Below are 18,667 nucleotides of genomic sequence, written 5' to 3'. Positions count from 1 at the left end.
TGGAACGAGAAACGTTCGGCCACTGAGTGAGTGGAATGAAGGGATTGCTGTAAAATGAAACACTGGCACTTGTAAGATGGATGTGGGTTTTTTGACGATTCCTGTCAGGACATTTCCTCCCAAATAATGGACTGGTCTACGCTTGGAGAGTTGAATCCATAATGCAAAGGTAAAGGACAACGTTGATACGACTGGCTGGGGTAGGCAACCAAACAAACGACAAGTGGTAAATTTGAAAGCACAGCAAGACTGAGTTTGCAAAACAGTTGTATATATGCACCTTATAGGTTAGTTATAACTTGCTGGCCATAGGCTTGTAGAGTAACCAAAGCATGTAGCACGTACTTGTACTGTAGATTTCCTGCCTGAAACTTTGCAATCTTTCTATTCTTCAGGGTAATACACTCTGATCCTATCCAGGGCTGGAAGAGTTCCAAATCAAACTGTTTTTTTTTTTTTTTTCGGTCTGTTAAACAGGACTGATTTAAAATTGCTTTCAAAATTTCAGCTAATGCCTTTGTTAGTGTTACCCAACACACATTTCTGGCCTTGGTCCACATCACAAAGCTACACCCACAAATGATTGTTTGCCTACAGGAATTAACTGTATAACCTAATTAAAATGTTATTTATTGAAGGCTTTGCCATGAATTTAAAAAGACACAAGACAACGTCCCTTATCCATTATAATCCATCCAAGTTTAAGCCACTTTTAAGCACAACTCCTATAAACTACCACCAGTATGCAGGAGCTAATCCCAGTGGGAGGGGTGGGGGGTCCATCTTGGAGCGCTGGGTGATGAAAACTCTACTCTTGGGAATTTTAAGACAAAGCCAAAGCTCTTCTGCTATTCAATTGGCCTTTTCTTTCTTCTATATGGCCTGGTTATTCTCAGCAATACACTTATTCATTTTAATTCTCCTTAATCCAGTTATTAAGGTTCCCAGCTGCAATCACGTCCAATTTGCAATTCCCAAATGGCTGATCTGATTGACTGGAGTGCTTTTTGAAATGTTATGTGAATCTATGTAATCAACATAATCTATACAATGTAAAAAATAATTAAACAAACATCTGGCTCTACTTCATTCAAGTTCATTAGCAGTAATTGTTCCATGTATTGTAGTTTTAGAAGAACGGTGTAATAAGATCAACAGTTTACCACCAATAGCAGCAATAGCTGCACACAGAGAATGACATTCCTCTGTCCAAGAAAGCAACCAACAGGAACGGTTATTAGAACTATGATTAGCCTGGGAGAACTGGAGGCTGCTAGAAATTGAAGAATACAGACAGATGTTGGCCAGTGCCTCATTTTCCAACCCAAGATCTCCATAACGGCCCTTCAACCTGACATTGTCGAATGGTCAGTCTCATCGTGTCTTGTTCTCCTGGTAGAGCTAACAGTGCTATGGGAGGATTCCCTGGATGAGGCACATGAGAGGAAGAAACTCTGGTATGCGAGTTAGCCAGGTTGGGTGGTGGACAGAGGGGAGTAGTGCTGGGACGCCATCATCACTGTAGAGCAGTGGGTCCCAACCTGTGGTCCATGGACCACTTGTGATCAATAAGTAAATTCCAGGTGGTCTGCAATCAACTCCCAAAATTCGGTTACACAGTTGTATTCAACACAACAAACAGCTCGTAATCATGTAAACACGATCATACTGAAGTATCATTATAGGCCTGTGATTGGGTAAACACAATAAAAACACACTTAAGTTTCTTTGACTTGCTGGGCCACCATAATTTGCAGTACAGCTTTTTAACGCATATCATTGGATACCTTGTACTATTTTATTCCTAGTAACTCCCGTTCCAACATTAAAAAGTTCTCTGTTTAAATATAAACCCATTGTTTACAAAGATACTCAGTAAGCCTATTAGTGCAATACAGAGTTGCATTATCATCGGGTATTTTACAAGTGCATTGTGGGTGTACAATAAAACAAACGAAACAAATAAACAAAAAATATGCATGTTGTTTTCATGTTCTCAAATAAATTAAAAGACTAAAACTGAAAAGTAGAACACAGGAAGTTAAAGTCCATATATCACATAGAAAATAATTTTTTGGCTTTGGGGTCATAGTTGGTTTACTTTCGAATGACCAAGAAATAAAAACTCCATGATCGATTTTATGACACAGAGACGTAAAACTATCAATAATTCCAGAAAATACCAACAACGCATAGATGATGCATGAAGTTGGCGTGACGTCACTAGGGGAACACATACCAGGAATAGCTGAGAAATATACATGGCTTCAGACTTTGAAAGCGATCATTACGAATTTCTCTGACATTTTGAGTAGTCTGTATTACAATAAAGACAGCGGGAGTGTTGTGTGTAACGATTCTGAACTGTTTTGAACATCCAGTAAGAGAAAATAACTGCGCTGGCATGAGGAATGAGAGCGACACGCCTCCTTGTCTGCAGGTCAGCAATTCTGAATGTTGTTTTTGTATACAGTTAACCCTGTCTAGCAGTTCATTTATAGCAGAAAAAAAGTGTATTTCTATATTTGGTTTGTTGTACCATTTATAGATTGCAGCTAGTGTTTACCATTTCCCATCCACTTCAATAATAAAAGCATTGAATATTACAGGGACGAGATGACTTGCATGGTCACATATAGCTCTTCAACTTCATTCATAAAGTAAACACTATGCTTTCCCTGATTTAGTGAACTTAAACAGGCTTAATCTCCTTGTGAACTGCACATAATTGTTATTATTACTTCTTGGCAGGCGCCCTGCCTTACCCAGTTATGTGTATATGAACATTACCTTAAAGATAAAATAGAAAATCGAAAGCTTACCTAAAAAGGATGAATGAATGGATTCATTATTTTGATTTCTGCATCAGAAATCTTGAGCACGCAATGTGTTTGTACTGGTTTATAGTACTCTGACGTTATTGTTTTTATTAAGTCAGCAATATGAAAGCCGTACTCATGTTTATTTTCTTTGGGTAGTTTTGGGTCATGGAGTCTATTTGCTAATGATATTGTATAATAATAATAATAATAATAATAATAATAATAATAATAATAATAATAATAATAATAATATCTGACGTCTGAAAAAACAAACGTAACACTTGCAGAGAACTGAGCACAGTGGATAGTATTGAGCAGTGCACAGGTTAAGAAAAAAAATCATTTATATCTGTATGAAGTGTCTTATAGATGCAGCTGTTTAAAAAGTATATTTGATATAAAAGTAAATGTTACAAAATTGTTTAATTAAGGTTGGTAAAAAAAAAAAAAAAAAAAAAAAAAGGTACTGCTGTTTCTGGTTCTGCTGTTGTCAGTGGAAAGCGAATAAAGCCGGGTTTACACGGCACGGTTTTTGCAATCGGGAGATTCAGCCCCACTCACACCTACCGATTGAGCTACGATTGCAAGCTACACACACTGCACAAGATAGCTTGTTGCAGACTGCGTCTATTTTCATTGCAGAATCGTACGCATCATTCGGAGAATCGTGGACTCAAACGCAACTGGTTTAATAGGACTGTGGATATTGGTAATTTTATGCTCTGCAAATTCCAGCATGAGAACTTATACTTTAGGGCCATAGATTGCACAAATGTTCAATATTGCGAGAAAAAAAAACAAAAAAAAACATTTATAACAGTTACAACATTACAGCAATGTCAACATTTATTTCCTTGAGTCTGGAGTCGAGGTGCATCCAAAATAATAAAATCGAATCTGTTCAAAAAGTGTAACACTTGCTCGTAGTAAAAAATATTTATTAGATTCAAAGATTGGCGTGGGAGATTGTCCGTCAAGCGATCTTCATCAGAATATCAAATTCTGATGAATAATTTGAAGACTTTTAAACTAATAAATATTTTGTACTACAAGCAAGTGTTGCATTTTTGAACAGACTAGAATACAACTTTAATAAACTACTACAAGTTTGTTATAGGTTTAAATATGCAACAATTTAATCTACATTCTAACTCACAATCTACTCACACACATAGACGAGCACCCCTCCTCGTATTTTGATTAAATTAGCAATCCAAGCATAGCCTACAGTAGGGGTTTGAAAGGGATATCGAATAATAATACGAGTGACTTTAGAAAGTGATTGCCATGAGAGCACACACAGTATCTGCTTCGCTGTTAACAAATTATAACAATTATTTACTTACCAGGTACCTGAAGTTCCAAAGCAATCACTCCCCTGGCTGTCCGAGTTGGCCTCCTCAGTACCCACTGCCACCCGGCAGTTCCTTGCCAGGTCATAGGGGACCCCAGGCCACATCCTATCCTTTCACAGCTCCTGCGCTTGCCTCCACGGGCTTTGACCCAGCTATCTAATCTTCTCTCATTCCCGTCAGAAGGGGAGGGGGGGTCATCATATCATTCTGTGCATGAAAATAACAGAATTGGAATATACAGGGGGGAGTCTTAAACCATTCTCTGTGTCTTCTTGGTTTCTGGTCTCCAACTCCCCCACTGACAAAGAATGTTTTTAGAAAGAGTCGTAAACGAACTGCTGGACAAGTCTTTTATCTCTGCCTATCACTGAATGAGTGATTTCGGCCCAGTAGTGTTTTGCCGAGGGCAACTTCCAGACAATACTGAGTACCTCGACACTAAGACGAGAAACGGTCCTTGTCGTAAATCCAGCCGACAGGGGGCAAAATAGCAGACCAATGGAGAACGAGGGGACGCGTCGGTACGAGAACAACCAAAGATAGACACTGCACGTGGACTCAGGCACTGCTCAAAATAACCAATCATAGGGTTGAAGTGAGAATCGCCAAACCCGCTGACTTTCGAAGTGTGAGCAAGCTTCTGCTGTGTGCTGCTGTCTTCCAGTCATGCTGCCCAGACATGCGTGCTGACCACAAAGGAAGTGTGCACAAGTAGTGTCCTCCCGCTAGAGTTGTCTTGAAGTTTGGAGGGACGAAATGGGTGATACACTACTAACATTTGAACAAAGTTGCAGAGCCATGGGAGCATACATGCTTGAATTTACGGAAGGCAAGGAAGAACCAATGTTCTGAATAATGGCTAGAATCATCTTCTGAGGAAGGGCCCTGCCATCTGTCCTACGAGAGACTGGATCAGTGACAGGATACTGCATTAATTGGAAAGCGGGTCTTTGTTTCCACGTATCTGCATGGAATGAACAGAAGCAAAGCCGTACAGAAGAATTGCCACAAGAACACTTTTACAAACTATAACTTTTCAAGTGCAACACATTAGCTGAACTGAGTTACGCCTGATCAACGGAACTATTACCAGTGGGAAAACTGCTAACAACAAAGATAATGTTGCAAGCCTTGGAGATCAACAAGATTGAGATCTCCATTTGAAAAGGAACTATTGGTTATTGCAAACCTACGCAATACAATGCGTATGGCGAAGTACCATCTACATTGGAACTGCGGATCTGGAGAGCTGCAGTATTCATCGACACAGATTGACGTCTGTATATGGAAATCGATAAGTATTCAACATGTCTAATATTAAATACTTTATGACTCGAGAACATAACTGAAACAAATGCTATCAAGTTAAGTGGAAACTGTTCTAGAAATAGAATATAACTTCCTGTTTTAGAGTGTGTAAGAAATGTATTATGTTTGTTTGAAATGTGCAACTCAAAAGGAGTTGCCTCATAAATGCAGAGAATTTCATCATTACCCCATTTGATTTAATTTGAATATATAATCAACTGAGGTTGATAACATATTATTAGTTTGGTACATCACATCTAAACTAAATTAACATGGTAAAACTAATTTGCTAAATTAAGAATTGGAATGTTGGATTCCGTTTTGAATGGGAAGTTGAATTAATTCTCGTTCATATTTACACGATCGATTACAACAAGAAACGAGTATTGAAAATACTAATGCAAAGTAGGCACTTTGTGTGATAAGACATATTCAGTATTAGTATATTAACCATGTATGCTAATGATGTTATGGTCGTTGTAATCAATTGACTATGGAATCAATGCACTGCATATTACTATTCACGCATATCTCTAACCAATAGGCTTTCCTTTCTGTAATATAAGATTAGTTGTGCACCCTTTTTTCCCTTAAATAAACGATTGTTTTATATTTCTGACACGTTGTGTGGATGTCAATTGTTGTCAAGGGAATCCGAGTTCTACATGATACCACAGAACTATTATGGTATGTCTCAATTACTAACATTTGGCCATTCTTAAACAGTGCGCCTAGAGACTAATTTATATATCAATAAATTGTATACCAAAGTCACTACATTCTCCACGCCGCCCAGCTGCCAGCCTAGCTGCCTGAGGATGCTACCCTGAGTAGTGAAGGAACTGTCCTTTGTTTTGTGTTATGTCCTGTCCCCTGTCTCTCGCTCTCCAAACCACCCAGTGGCCAGAGGATGCCGCCTGACCCGATGAGACGTGAGAGTTCCGGCTCATCCTCGATCTACTAGTCCTAACACCAAAGTTACATAATCACTTCCCCAAGATCAATTTCACCCTACCCTAACTTTACTCTCTAAGCCTACGCAAGTGCACAGTGAAATAACGTGAAAAAAATTTCTGCTCGATTAAATTGTGAAAAATGATTCTCCGATCAATTCATTAGTTGATTAATTGGCCTGATTAATCTGTTAATCAGAGCAGCCCTAATATATGTTTTTACAACATGTATAAATATCAAGAAACAAGTGGCTCTAAGCAGCTAGTATTTCATAAACTAAATTAGTCACTTACGTTTTTTTTCTGTATTACTGATAACAATGGAATGAATGAACTATTATTGAATTCATAAATATTTTGAGAAAATAAATTGAGAGTATCCATTATTGCTTATAAAGACCCTGAGAACAAATGTGTATTATGTCATTGTAATTACTCAGGTGAAACATGTCTTGTAATTTGTCAAAACATCAATATTTTTCAACAAAATTTTCAGGAAGTATTGTAAGATCCATCAGGTCATAGAATAACCTGTTTTTATAAATTTATCTCTAAGCAGAAAACATTATTAATAATAATAATACTAATACTACTACTACTACTAATAATAATAATAATAAATCTATAAATCTTATTGAAAAAAAAAGCAAAAAGTCTATATGGTTTCTGTAGTACTTTAACTTCTTTATAATGTTCCCCAGTGTTCTGAAAAAAGGACACCAATTCCAAGATGCTATTGTAAATAATAGTCTTTTGTGAATTTTAATAGGAAGAGAGTCAATTACAGCCAACAAAACCCTGGTCCTGGGGGAGCATCCCATTAAAAAACATTTGGCCCATAAAGGGTTAACCACATAATATATCATTCTAAGATATGTATGTAGTCTGCGCCCCCCCCCCCCCCCCCCCCCCCCCCCCACACACACACACACACTTACTTGATCTGTTTTCTTTTATTATGGGTGTGTGTTTGCAAATTAATATATATTACAGTTCCCTTTGATGCAATACCAAGCATCGTCTTCAAACCCGCCAATAGTGTTTTTCTGATAACAAACAAGCTGAAACTCGGAGCAGCTAATTCAGATTTGGCGCCGTTCTGAGACACGGGCGAGGGGAGGAGCCAACAGCACAGCAGAACAACGCAGTTAAACGAGGCAGTCTTCCCAGCGACAGCGAGTGGGAGAATTACAGGCGTGGAAAAGTACAGAGCAGTTTAGAAGCAGTTTGAAAGCAGGTTGACGGCTGAAGAAGAAACTAAACTTAAAAAAAAAAAAAAACCCTCAACCTCAACATGGTCTTCAAGCCAGTAATCTGTGACACCTGCTTGATGTGGGAAATCCGAGAAAACCCAGCGGAGCTAAACCAAGTGTGCGTAAAGTGCCGCGCGATCGAGGATTTGCATAAACTAGTAAGTATGCTAGAAATGGAGCTGGAAGAAGTGAGACAGCAACAGGATCTTGAGGAACTGGCACACCCACAATTCATGGAAGTCTGCATCACCCCTAACAGACTGAAAGCCACCAGGGAGATAGAAGGTCAGAACAGCTGGGTTCAGGTAGGCAGAAGCAGGGAAAAAAAGAAACTTCGTCAAACACAACCACCAGAAATCAAAACAACCAACAGATTTGAGTAACTTCAGAATTTTGATGAGCAGAACCAACAACAAGAGAATGAAAGGAACAACATCCAGGATCCCATTGACAGTGGTGACCAGACAGCAAAAAGAAGGGAGGTCATGATTGCTGGGGACTCCATATTGAGAAACACAGCAAGTTCAATTCGCAGTTTGGACCCCCTTACTACAACAGTGTGCTGCCTTCCGGGAGCCTCGGTCAAGCACATCACTGAGAATGTGGACAGGCTCCTAGAACGAACAGGAGACGACCCGGTAGTAGTCGTCCACATTGGTACAAACAACATTGGAAGAGACAGACCAAAATCCCTGCAAAACAAATTCAGAGAGCTAGGAAGGAAATTAAAAGAGAAAACCAAAACTGTGGTATTTTCTGGTATACTACCGGCACCTTGCAAAGGACCATATGGACAGCTGGAAATAATTAATCAAAACGCATGGCTGAAGACGTGGTGCACACGGGAAGGCTTCACCTATCTTGATCATTGGACCACATTCTACAACGAGGACTATCTGTATAGACGGGATGGACTGCATTTAAATAACAAGGGAACTAGTCTACTCGGAGAAAAGATCCTCGAGCAGGTTCAGAAGCATTTAAACTAGAAAGGAAGGGGGGAGAAATCAACAAAAAAACAGAAGGGAGACCGCATCAAAACAAGAACAACAACTCAGGTAAGACAACCATTAAATGTATTTATCTAAATGCTAAAAGTATCAGAAACAAAATTCTAGAACTTGAAGCTACTGCACTAACAAGTAACTATGATGTGATAGGTGTTACAGAAACTGTGGTTGTCTGAGAGTGATGGGGACGAATATAATATTTGTGGGTATACACTGTATAGGAAAGACAGGCAGGACAGAAGAGGAGGAGGGGTAGCGCTATACATAAGAAACAGTCTTGAAGCCCAGGTGTTAAACCTGGACAAAGAAAATAAAACCGAATCAATATGGGTCAGAATAACGGACAAAAATTCAAAGGGCATAATAATAGGAGCATGCTATAGACCGCCAGATTCAGACGGTGAGCACAATAATCTGTTATACAATGACATTAGAAATGCGTGTAGCAAAGGAGAAGCCATACTAATGGGGGATTTCAACTTCCCCCAAATAAAATGGGAAAACCCGGTGGGTAGCACGAAGGATGAAATAGAAATGGTGGAAATGACAAATGACTGCTTCCTAACACAATTTGTCAAGGCACCGACTAGAGGGGAGGCATGCCTTGATTTAGTCTTTTCAAATAACGAAGACAGAATAACTAAAACAGAGGTCAGAGAACCACTGGCAAACTCAGACCACAACATGGTCTCATTTGAAGTGTTTTTTAAATCCCCAAAAGTAATGACTAAAGCTAAGGTTTACAATTTTAGAAAAGCAAACTATGAAGGTATGAAACAGAGACTAACAGAAGTAGATTGGAGTAAAATAGAGAAAACACCCACAGAAGAAGGATGGTTGTTCTTCAAAAATGTAGTACTAGAGGCGCAAAACAATTATATCCCTAAAGTAGACAAATCTAAATGTAAAACTAAATTGCCAAAATGGTTTAATAGATCAATTAAAAAAAAAATATTCAGCGAAAAAAGGCACTTTACAGAGCATTAAAAAAGGACCAAAAAGAAAGTACGCAGAAAGAGTACACAGAACTGCAAACGCAAGTCAAAAAGGAAGTTAGAAAGGCCAAGAGAGAAATAGAAATGAACATTGCTAAGGGAGCTAAAACCAATTCCAAAATGTTTTTCCAATATTACAACAGCAAGAGAACATTCAAAGAGGAGATTAAATGTTTAAGAGATACAAATGGCAAAATCGTAGATGAAGAAAAAAAAATAGCAAATATATTAAATGATTACTTTTCACAAGTTTTTACAAAGGAAGATACTGACAACATGCCCCACATGTCATCCAGTTCCTATCCAGTTTTAAATAACTTTAGCATAACTGAGGCAGAAGTGTTAAAGGGACTAGGAGCTCTTAAAATAAACAAATCCCCTGGGCCGGATGAGATCCTCCCAGTAGTACTCAAAGAAATGAAAGAAGTAATTTACAAACCACTAACCAAGATCATGCAGCAGTCTCTTGACACAGGGGTGGTACCGACAGACTGGAAAATTGCAAACGTAATACCGATCCACAAAAAGGGAAACAAAACTGAACCAGGTAACTACAGACCAGTAAGCCTGACTTCTATTATATGCAAACTTATGGAAACTATAATAAGATCCAAAATGGAAAATTACCTATATGGTAACAGGGTCCTGGGAGACAGTCAACATGGTTTTAGGAAAGAGAGATCGTGTCTAACTAACTTGCTTGATTTTTTTGAGGATGCAACATCGATAATGGATAATTGCAAAGCATATGACATGGTTTATTTATATTTCCAGAAAGCTTTTGACAAAGTCCCGCACAAAAGATTAATTCTCAAACTGAACGCAGTTGGGATTCAAGGAAACGCGTGTACATGGATTAGGGAGTGGTTAACATGTAGAAAACAGAAAGTACTGATTAGAGGAAAAACCTCAGAATGGAGTGTGGTAACCAGCGGTGTACCACAGGGATCAGTATTAGGTCCTCTGCTATTCCTAATCTACATTAATGATTTAGATTCTGGTACAGTAAGCAAACTCCCCAGTAATGTTGTTGAAGCTGACACCCTGGGATCCTTCAAGAAGCTGTTTGATGAGATTTTGGGATCAATAAGCTACTAACAACCAAATGAGCAAGATGAGCAGAATGGGCTCCTCTCGTTTGTAAACTTTCTTATGTTCTTATGTTCTTAACTGAAACAGCTTTCTTAAGTGAAACAAATACTAACTGTTACACATTATAAAGACACATATAAGTTAGGTATGTTATATAAATACTACATTGAAAAAAGTTGGGAACCACTGCTATAGAGCCTTACCGATGTGTTGTGGGCTAGTTGATAAAACACAGAAGACAGGAGCTGCCCACCTGATGACTCTTGTGAACTGCACCACCAGCCCATTCCAGACGGTTGCCATTTTGAGGCGCTAGGGAGGCTGCACTTTGGGTGATTCCTGGACCCAGCATCACCATTGTAGTGTGTGCTGATGCACCTGGAAGGCAGTAAATAGGCTGATCCCTGAAGCTAGCATTACACTTTAGCCATGAATGCTGATCCAATAGGAAAGCAACGCTACCTGGATGAACCTACTGGCTCATATAGTCTTGGTTGATCTCCGCCACTGTCTCACTTTACCTGGGTGAAAGCCGAGTCCAATATTAGAATGAAGTAAATAGCATATGTTCTCATGTAATAATTACATTATAGTACTGTACATAATAATTATATGTTCTTCAATTATCAAGCCTTACAAATACTGTTTGAATTTTATGTGTATATTCATGTGCTGCCACATCCTGGAAATGAATCTCCTTGCTATTTGCAATTGCAAAATTGTCTGAGGACCAGGTTCAGGGACTGTGTAAACACATTGTCAGCCAGGCTCCGTTATCATAGTAATACAACAGTGTTATTTTTGTTCTTCATCTCTGAAATTGATGCAGTCTGATCTAGATTTTCTTTTAAATTATTAAACAAAAAAGTGGGCATGTACAGTATATTCTGTATAAAAGCGAATTTTACTTTAATTTACCTAAATGGCACAGACATATAGAATGGTACTGGTTCTCTCAGTCCAGCCTCTTTGCTTGCACAGTTGATGGTGTATCTGTGTGTCATTATCTCCAAATATGCATCTGGGATATATAATTGCTGACATTGAAAAGTAAGGATGTCCATTCTACTTCCATTCTATCACCTGGTTTTTCTTAGCACTCTAAACATTGATTTAGAAAGGCGAAACATGCAGGCACACATATGTTCAATCTGATTAACTGCCTGGACTTTCTTGAAAGCATTTTTTTTTTTGTCATAGTAGATCAAAGGCTTAAATGAAAATGAGCCAGAGAAGATCCCACCAGTGTCACTATATTTGATGGGGTAGATTATGTGGATTAAGGTATTTTGTTTACATAAATCTTACACAAAGTATTTGTGCAGCAACTGTAAAGTAAGTCTTGTAGAAACTACAAAATACCAAATCCTGACAAGCTAAACTCTCTTTACAAAACAAAAAATCCCCCAAACCTTAAGAGCCACTCTCTTTTCTGGCCTAGATTAGCTGACTATAATTAAGAGGTCACATTAGCTTAGTGTTTGAGCTACAGTTCTCTAGTAAATTTATATCTTACATTTTCTTCTTCCTTTTAAAAGAAAATTAGATCTGGGCCCTATTTTTCTCTCCTGATTTTGCTGGTTGGTTTGTACAGTTTGATTAGTTTGTAATTCGATGAAGATGTTTTTGTTTGTTAACTACATGCAGTACTTGCAATCTTAGACCCTGTTCACACTCCTGGGCTGGCACAGGGCCGCCTCAGGGTCTGCAACCCTGTTCACATTCACGGTTTAAGATGCCTTTGTGCATTCACATATGTGACTGAAAAGCAGGCCTAAAATGTGATGAATTGCATGTTTTATTATGGAACGATAGTCTGATTTTTTTTCAAGTAGTATAGAAGCAATTTAATGGTATATATTATTGACTATTTTGACTTTGTGTTATGGTGCATTAACAATGTTAATACTCTCTCGATGAGAACAGTATTTTATGTGTGTGTGTAAGAGCAAGCAGATAAAAGAAATGATTACCATTTTAATGTAAAGACACACACTTCTTTAACTATGTATATCATTGTGTGCAAAATAAACAATGGTGGCTGAATATGTCAAGTTGACACATTGAGATCTACAATCTCTTAGTTACTAAATAATACGAAGAAAAAGTAATAGTGATCCATTAAGCTTAATTATGAATGCACTGCAGCTTGTATATTACGTGAAAAAATCAATCTGAACAATCATTTTTATTAAAGTAAATTAAATTATAATTAAAGTTGCATGATGTAGAAATAATTACCATTCAATATTGATCCACTGTCATCTTCATGCAAAACATTCACCTTTCTATTTACCTTTCGCACACATGGCAGTATGGGAGTGTCTACTGAGGTACGTAACCAAATGGGTAATGTGATAAGTCTGCTTTACGATCACATATATGCAAAGGTCGGTCCTGGGCTGCCTTTTCTTTTTTGGAGCGTTCACATATGAGAAAAGGCGGCCCTGGGCCACATTAAATCGCAAGTGTGAATGGGGTCTTATTATCTTACAGGGGTTGCACAAGAACTGCAAATAATATGTAAACTCCTGTGGCTTATACAGATTACCAACTAATTACTACTAATAATATTACAATGAATGAGAAAACACTTTGGTGCACTGATAACATTTATGTATATTGTCAAAAGAAGATTTCTAAATAAAAGTAACCCTTTTCTGAAACAGTACCCTTCTGCATCTATATTTTAAACCAGGTTCCGATTCAGTTTGGTGCAACAGCTCACAAGATTGCAACATTCTGACATATTGAAACTGGGATGCCATTTTTTAAAGACAAGACTTATTTTTCTGACCTTTATTTTAAGAATATATTTATGGCAAAACCTACTTTTATTGGTACATGACATTAGGAGAGATGCAAAACTAATAAGTTACTGAGATGGATATAGGGTATATAAATATAGCACTTAATGTCTTCTGTAATCAGCTTTGGGTCTTTAGCAGCAGAACATGTTGAAAAAAACTGTCTACACATTTTGTTGGCATAATGATACTGCAGCAGTTACAGTACAAAAAAAAAAAAAATCAATATTAACCATGTTTTACTATCAATCTAAAATGCCCACATTTAAATGTTGCCACTGCATCCCACTTACCTATAATGACTGAAGATCAACGGACATGTTGATTTGCATGCTGAAAAGCCAATAACCTAATTTCACCCGCTGAACCTGCACAGCCTTTTCTGATGTCCCATTGCCAAATCTTCACTCATCCAGGCAGATGTCTCCCGCATTCTCCCTTCTAGGAGAAGACCAACTGCGGTACTCTTTAAAACATCTGTAAATAGGGAAAATACCCTGTCGACTGGTGCTCTGTAGAATTAGTAGACAAATCTAAATCTAAAACAAAATTACCAAAATGGATTGATGGAATTAAAAAAAAAATGCTTTACAGAGCATTTAAAAAGGGACCAAGATCAAAGTACACAGAAAGAGTACTTGGAACTGCAAACACAAGTCAAAAAGGAAGCTGGAAAGGCCAAGAAAGAGATAGAAATGAGCATTGATAAGGGGGTTAAACCAATTCCAAAAAGTTTTTCCAATATTATAACAGCAACAGAGCATTCAAAGAGGAGGTAAAATGTCTAAGAGATGCAAATGGAAAAATCATAAATGGAGAAAAAAATAGCAAATATATTAAATGATTACTTTTCACAAGTTTTTACAAAGGCTATAGGCAACATCCCCCACATGTCGACCTGTTCCTATTCAATTTTAAATAACTTTAGCATAACAGAGGCAGAAGTGTTAAAGGGACTAGGAGCTCTTAAAATAAACAACCCCCCTGGGCAGTATGAGATCCTTCCAATAGTACTCAAAGAAATGAAAGAAGTTGTTTACAAACCGCTAACCAAGATCATGCAACAGTCTCTTGACACAGGGGTTGTACCAACAGACTGGAAAATTGCAAACATAATACCGATCCACAAAAAGGGAGACAAAACCGAACCAGGTAAATACAGACCAATAAGCCTGACTTCTATTATATGTAAACTTATGGAAACTATAATAAGATACAAAATTGAAAATTACCTATAAGGTAACAGTATCCTGGGAGAGAGTCAGCATATGACATGGTTTATTTAGATTTCCAGAAAGCTTTTGACAAAGTCATGCATAAAAGATTAATCCTCAAACTGAATGTAGTAGAGATTCAAGAAAATGCATGCACATGGATTAGGGAGTGGTTAACATGTAGAAAACAGAAAGTATTGATTCGAGTAGAAACCTCAAAATGGAGTGAGGTAAGCAGTGGAGTACCACAGGGATCAGTATTAGGTCCTCTGCTATTCCTAATCTACATTAATGACTTATGAATAAATGAATATAAATGAATAAATTGATTTAATGAATAAATCAAACTTGTTAAATTTGCAGATGACACAAAAACAGGAGGAGTGACAAACACTATTGCAGCAACCAAGGTCATTCAAAATGATCTAGACAGCATTCAGAACTGGGCAGACATGGCAAATGACATTTAATAGAGAAAAGTGTAACATACTGCATGCAAGCTATAAAAAATGTGCATTATAAATATCATATGGGAGATACTAAAATTGAAGAAGGAATCTATGACAAAGATCTAGGAGTTTATGTTGACTCAGAAATGTCTTCATCTAGACAATGTGGGGAAGCTATAAAAAAGGCCAACAAGTTGCTCGGATATATAGTGAAAAGTATTTAATTTAAATCAAGGAATGTAATGTTAACTGTACAATGCATTCATAAGACCTCATCTAGAATATTGTGTTCAGATTTGGTCACCTCGCTACAAAAAGGATATTACTTCTGTAGAAAGAGTGCAAAGAAGAGCCACCAGAATTATTCCAGGTTTAAAAGGCATGTCATATGAAGAGAGGCTTAAAGAATTTAATCTATTCAATCTTAAACAAAGACGACTATGCGGCAATCTGATTCAAGCAATCAAAATTCTAAAAGGTATTGACAATGTCGACCCAAGGGACTTTTTCGACCTGAAAAAAGAAACAAGGACCAGGGATCACAAATGGAGATTAGATAAAGGGGCATTCAGAACAGAAAATAGGAGGCACTTTTTTACACAGAGAATTGTGAGGGTCTTGAACCACCTCCCTTGTTGTAGCTGACACCCTGGGATCCTTCAAGAAGCTGCTTGATGAGATTCTGGGATCAATAAGCTACTAACAACCAAACAAGCAAGATGGCTTGAATGGTTGCCTCTCATTTGTAAACTTTCTTATGTTCTTATGATACATGAACAAGACTAATAAATACTCCCATTTACCTTTCTTTTCTCTTGGCAATGTCCTTAATAGGTTGTGAAAAGTCCGGTCGAATCGTTCACATTGACCGTTGTCTTGAGGATGTTTGGGGGTTGTCCGATTCTTCTGTATGTTGCACATCTGGTACAAACAACTAATTAGTGCCCCCACAAAATTATGACCCTGGTCAGAATTAATCTGTATCTGCAAATCCAGCCCTTAAGCAATACTTTAGCCACTGTTGCCTCCTTCTGATCCCTCGTTGGTACTTGTGAACATGAGATAATTAATCTGAACGCCAAGTAGGGTTAGTGGTATGCCTTCATAGTGATGGGCTGACTTGATGGTTAGACAGAACTGCACGTTGGCCATCTTGGTGAAAGCGTGTAGCTGTAAGACTGTTGAACAGCTCTATTGGGATCAGCTGTGTCGCGAGCAGCAATTGGTTATGACAAGCACACATGAGCTTCCCTGAGACGGTTTCTGACAGTTTGTGCAGAAATTCTTTGGTTGTGCAAACCCACAGTTTCATAAGCTGTCTGAGTGGCTGGTCTCAGACGATTCTTCAGGTGAAGAAGGAGGATATGGAGGTCCTGGGCTGGCATGGTTACACGTGGTCTGCAGTTGTGAGGCCGGTTGGATGTACTGCCAAATTTGACACAGCAAGTCCAGTACTTTCTACCGCTCAGCTTTCCTCTCTTAACAAGTTGGACCAGTGTTTCTGTTTCTATAGTACAGCAACCTTCCTATTATAGGATCCACAAGCTATAATGAAAATAGGATCTCCTTGGAATATGCTGGAAATGAAGCTACCTCCCTTGGACCTGCTAAGGGGAAATTTGAATAAGCCAACACTGGGGATGTAACAAGCTTAGACTTCAAAAGCTCAAGGCCTCTTCACACATAGCATTCCACCGCTACTCAAAAGAGACCACTTCCACTTTTCCTTTTATTCACTATTGGATCCTGCGCAGTCAACGCATGTAAAGGTGTGACTATCTGCGGAAAACCTTCATAAACCTTCAATAATAACTAGTAAAACCATGAGTTCCATAGGATTCGATGGTCTCCACTGACCACTGCCTTAATGATCTTGGAGGTCAGTCGAAAACACCTCAAAACATGTGTCCAATGTACCTGACCTTATGAAAAAGAAGACTTAAGTTTAAGCTTCAACCCATACTGTTAAAATCAACCTGACACTAAATCCAGCCATTGAAGATGCTGCTCCACTGTTGAGGACAATACCACCACATCATTCAATTATAACAGTAGTGACTGAAAATTCTAATCCACTAGAATTCACTCCATTATAGATTTTTCTTTGCTTTTTAGTTATGTTTATTTGAATAAAACACAGGCGAAATCTAAATGTTTTCCCAAATTCCGAGGAATCCTCAGAAGGGTTCTAAAATTATTCTGGGGTCTAAAAGGGTTAAAGCTCTTCATGTAAATACATGAGTTAAATCTAGTTGCTAGTTTCTTTAAAAATATATATGTAAAGCGCTTGTCAGGTGCGTCAGGTCCAATTTATTTTCACACGCGCTGTTTATTTTACACAGCCTGTCTAAAATATTTTTTATCAGAGTAAAACAGGTTCAAAAGGCACTGCATCAAGTCATTTTTTTATTACTGTAACATCTCAACATCGGTATCACTCGGCCATTGAAAGATTTTCTCAGATTTTTCTGGAGAAAAAAAAAAAACCGACTAGAAACCTGTGCTTGACGTCTTTTTGATGATGTTGGACAGGGTCTGGCATCAGACTAGAAAGGACAAATTGTAGTCGGACCTGGTCCGACATAGGACCATAAAGGGTTAACATAGCTACATTCAAAGCAATTAGGTTTCACGTGTAAAAGTGCAGATCAAAGGTTATACGTAAAATCTTTAAAGCCTGGGCAAACAGCCTGCTGGTTGGGAATTGTTGCTTTAAGTTCCTATTATTCAGTTCTTTCATGATGAAATCTTCAATTCCTGAAGGAATCCAATAACACAGTCTTTGTGATTGGTCCCTAAAATCTTCAATCCCAATGGGATCTAACACACTCCATGTTCCAGTATATTCTAATTTGATTGCCTAATCAAGATTGATTGATTTACAACAGGTTTAACCAGTCGGTCTTTGCCCTGCTTCATCCTGTTGCCAGTCCGTGCAGCTTGTCACTGCTAGTAGCAGACTGGGCTCCCAGAGTCCTGGCATTCTCACAGCAATTCCTGCCTCTTCACACTGCCTTTTCAAACAGCCTTGGCTGGGTTATACCTTCATGAGCACCGTCTTGGAGTAGAAGGGTTTTGTGTAGTAACTCCTGCAAAGGGGATGATCTCCTCCTTGATGTAAATAAACACAAGTTTTCCCTCAGCGCCCATCGTTACAGCAATGGCCATGGAGTATACAATCTGGACCTTCTGATCAGCTCAGTGCCAATTGAGCCTATCTGCTCAATTACTTGCTTAGCAACTCCTGTTGCGCATCCCAACTGGTTCCATAAAGCTTTCATAAAGAACCAGCGAACCAGTCTCATCCACATCCATATATGGTCAAGTTGTGCATTTTAGCTTTTATTTAAGCATCACATGAGCTGTTTCATTAGCATTTCTTGCATTCAGTTTAACTGTCCCTTGGGAA

This window comes from Polyodon spathula, chromosome 1 (assembly GCF_017654505.1).
Source record: "Polyodon spathula isolate WHYD16114869_AA chromosome 1, ASM1765450v1, whole genome shotgun sequence".
Lineage (NCBI taxonomy): Eukaryota > Metazoa > Chordata > Actinopteri > Acipenseriformes > Polyodontidae > Polyodon > Polyodon spathula.
This window is presented reverse-complemented; position numbering follows the sequence as displayed.